Source organism: Alligator sinensis, unplaced genomic scaffold (assembly GCF_000455745.1).
Source record: "Alligator sinensis unplaced genomic scaffold, ASM45574v1 scaffold1_1, whole genome shotgun sequence".
NCBI classification, from domain to species: domain Eukaryota; kingdom Metazoa; phylum Chordata; order Crocodylia; family Alligatoridae; genus Alligator; species Alligator sinensis.
Genome location: NW_005842556.1, coordinates 1069753 through 1073833, shown reverse-complemented (window position 1 = coordinate 1073833; position 4081 = coordinate 1069753). Strand labels below are relative to the sequence as shown.

The 4081-nt window shown below is 49.9% G+C and overlaps 1 pseudogene; it reads right to left on the bottom strand.

Annotated features, from left to right (window-relative positions):
• The window catches only part of LOC112551679, a 5082-nt pseudogene that overhangs the window by 819 nt on the left and 182 nt on the right, over positions 1-4081 (bottom strand).

Here is a 4081-nt window from a genome sequence, read left to right as displayed (position 1 = left end):
CCAGAAAGAAGTCTTCCTCATTTGGCTTTTTCTCAAGAACCAATGGCAGAGGCCTTAGATAGGAAAAAACCTAGTGGGGAATGAGATTTGCAGGTTAAAAGAATGTTTTTTTTCTTTGATTGCTGTTTTCTAAAGCCAAGGTAATGTGTGTGCAACGTGCCAGCATCACAACCTTAGAGAACGACTCTGATCATGGTAATGGAGCCCCAGCAGGTTACAGTGGAGTTATGCTAATTTACATATATGCAGAGTACCCAGCGCAAGAAGGCTCCTTTCTGAGCAAAGCTGCCCACTGTTCCAGCAATGCACATGGCAAGGAGTACGCTGGAGCATCCTATTTGACTGGCTCGCCCATTCTAAGCGCCAAGCATCTTTCCCTCCCCGACCGCTTTGCTATTAGGAAGACTTGCAGGACTTAGCAGGAGGATTGGACCCCCATCATCCCCAATCTTTTCATACCAAAGCTTGAGGTCTCTTCATGCTTTTAGCAACTTCAACAGTTGCTGGAGAAAGCAGTGGCAGGAAGGAGAAGGAGGAGGAACAAGGGGACAACAATGGCAAGCAGGAGTTCCCAGTCTACTCCTCAAAGAGAGAATGCCACAAAACAGTTTGGTCACTGTAGCCCATGGTGCCACCTGAGTCAGGAGGGGCATGTGCCCCCCTTCAGCCTATTGTGCTGATTGGGAAGTGGCGCTCCTGGAAGTGCCAGCGTGGCTCCACCTGGTGCCCCAACTCCCTGGCCAGCACTCGCAGGGGGCAATAGCAGTATCACTAGTGTGGATAGAAATCTGCAGTGAAGAATGCTTCAGTATTGGACTCTGAAACAGAATATGTGCAGAGACTTTTCACAGACAAGCCTATGAACTGCACTTCATTAACCTCCTAGGTACAGACACTCATGGACTCAATATAGACAGTGGAATTCTGACACACTACAACCCACCAGACATCTGACTCCCCAGGTACCTCTCCACTTTTACCTGTGCTGCTACAGCGCCCCCACCGCACCTACCCCAGGCTGTCCCTCAGCCCCTGATGCCTCCATTTCCATTTTCACTTAATGCCTTTCTTGCCTGCATTGCATGCCAGCCTCTGGCTTCTTTACTATTCCTTCCATCCAGGAACAGCACACACACCAACTGCAGGTGCTTCCTCAGCCTGATGAACGGCTTTTCAATCAAAAAGCTTGCTAAGATATATTTCTGTAACTATTCAGTTGGTCTGCTAAAAGACATCAGATTATATTGACCCAAAGGACCTGTGTGCCAGTGCCATGTCCTTAGACCAACACCCCTAGCACCTGACTGGAAGGATGCAGGACCGTGGGCACATCTAAGCACCAGTGAGGGCGCACCTTAACACACACACAAAGTCACACATGTCATGAGTATTGCTTGTCACCAGCCTGAGGTGCAGTTTCCCAGAAACCCCTCCACCTATCTACTTGAAAGCTGGCAGACTCCATGGCCTCATTAGGGGCTACCATGCCTGCAGTTTTCACCCTGCTGTGTCTGAACACACACATTACATGAGTTTTGCTTGTCAGCAACTTGAGGTGCATTTTCCCAGAAACCCCTGCACTTATCTACTTGAGCTTAGCAGGCTTGCTGGCCTCAGAAGGGGCTACCATTCCTGCAAGTTTCATCTGAATCAGGCAAGAAATGACAAAGTTATAGGCAGGTTCATGCTTCCCCATTAGAGCCTACAGGCGAAACATCGAAACAGCACTGAAACAGCAAAACAGTTCCAACAAAATGAAATGGAACAGTGCTTTCAAAATGAAACAAAACAAAACTCGAAACAAAACACCATTCCATTGAAATGGCGAAATGGAAGTGGAAACGAAATGATGCTGTTTAGTACAACCTACCCTGAGGGCTGAATAAACAGTCAGTATCCATTTAGCAGCTGCTTTTGTGCCACTTTAGGTGAGAAATTACAGCTGATAGCTGTGCCCAGCTGAGAAGTGGCATGACAGCCAACAGGGATTTAACAGGAGAGACATGCCTGGAGGGCAGGAACTGAAGAGCAGGGAGAGACATGCATCTGTCTGGTAAAAAGTGGTTACAGTACAATGGGGTGTGAGAGCTGTTCTAGATATGTGATTTTAAACAGGGGTGTTGGTTATAGGGGTGTTGGTCTAAGGACATAGGCAGACAAGGTTCTTTGGGTAATTGTGATATCTTTTATTACACCAACTAAATTTAGTTGGTGTAATAAAAGATATCACATTTACCCAAAGAACCTTGTCTGACTTTAAACATGGCTCCAAAATATGAGTCCAGTCTAAAAGAGTATTTTGAAAGTACTTCCACATCACCAGAGATAAGCATTGTCCCTCAAATCCTTCTTTGAATTCTCTTTTGCTGTGACAGACAAGGTTCCTTGGGTGAATCTGATATCTTTTATTAGACCAATCCAAATAGTTGGAAAATAGTTATTACAAAACACTTCCCAGAGACGAGCCTATGAACTCCACTTCATCAACCTCCTGGATACTAAAAATCATGGACTAAATATAGACTTTGAATTTATGACACATTATAACCTGCCTGACATCTGACTCCCCAGGTATCTCTCCACTTTCATCCCCCTTCTCTCTCCCCACCGCCACCCTCCACCTCTCACCCATTGACTCCTCAATCTACATTTTCACTGACTACCTGTCTTTTATGCGTACCAGCCCAGCCATTGGCTTCTTTACTTTTCATTCCATCCAGGAAGAGCACACACCAACTGCTGAAACTTCCTTAGCCTGATGAAGGGTTTTTGAACCCAAAAGCTTGCCTAATAACTGGGATAGAGCTGGGTGGGGAGTGAGGGGCTCTTGTGCTTTCAGGCCTGTAGCCCGTGTACATAAAAAACACGAAGCATCAAGATGGAGCTGACAGGACCCTGCCCTTGGCGTGAGGGGATGAGTAAAGCTCCCTGCAGCTATGCGTGTAGGGTGCAGCAGTTGGGTATGTTCTGGGTGCCACCCCCTGCCGAGGCTGTGATAAGAAATGCTGCTCCTTTAACTCTGCGTGTGTTTTATCTCCAATTCAGAGCATCTTTTCTGGCACTGGTGTTGCACGTCTTCCCAGTGCTTCCTGGGACAGGGCTCCCTTCCCCGCCAGAATGGCTGGAGCGCGGTGCACAGCCAGTGTGGACTGGACCCCGGTTACAATCCACTTAGAGCTACCTGTCTTGATGGCACAGAGCAGGACAATTGGTCTTTCCTGGATACCAACATGCATGAAGTAAAGCTGCAGGCACAAGCTAGAAGCACCTGTGAGGTGGAAAAAGTCCAGCTCAGGGTGGCAGGAGTTTCCCTTGGATGGCAGGAAAGGGCCAGGAAGGGAAGATCAGGGAAAAACCGGGGTCCTGGCATGAGGGCAAGCAGGGGCAGGAGGGAAGAGAGGTATAGATTTGTTTGCGGGGAAGAGGCTGTGCATGAGGATGGCTTCCAACAGGATGGCATAATCCCTTTTAGGGGTAGGTGTTCCCCCATCGACGACAGTGACTGCAGCTAGAGGCGGCGAGGGACATCCATCAGAGGAGAGGCAGGAGACGTAAGTCCAGAGCCGGAGGGAGGAGTGCAGTGTCTCCAGCACCTGTGAGCCCACACCCAGCAGCGCTCCATCCTGCAGGGCAGGTTAGGGGGTTGCCGCGCCACGGGGGCTTCCCATCTCTGTGCAGCAAATGTAGAATTTGGTAGGAAATCCAGCCCTGCAATGTGGGCACTCAGCCCCTGGTGCTCCCTCACACCACTTCCAGCGGGGTTGGAGACATCCCTAGGTGTTGAATCCAGCACCTGTGAGCCCACACCCAGCAGCGCTCCATCCTGCAGGGCAGGTTAGGGGGTTGCCGCGCCACGGGGGCTTCCCATCTCTGTGCAGCAAATGTAGAATTTGGTAGGAAATCCAGCCCTGCAATGTGGGCACTCAGCCCCTGGTGCTCCCTCACACCACTTCCAGCGGGGTTGGAGACATCCCTAGGTGTTGAATCCCCCCCCCCCTCCCAGCCCAGCCAGTGCTGCCCAGACTGAGCGTGCAGGGAGCCCAAAGCTGTAGTGCTGCTGGGTTCCTGCAGCAGCCAGGGA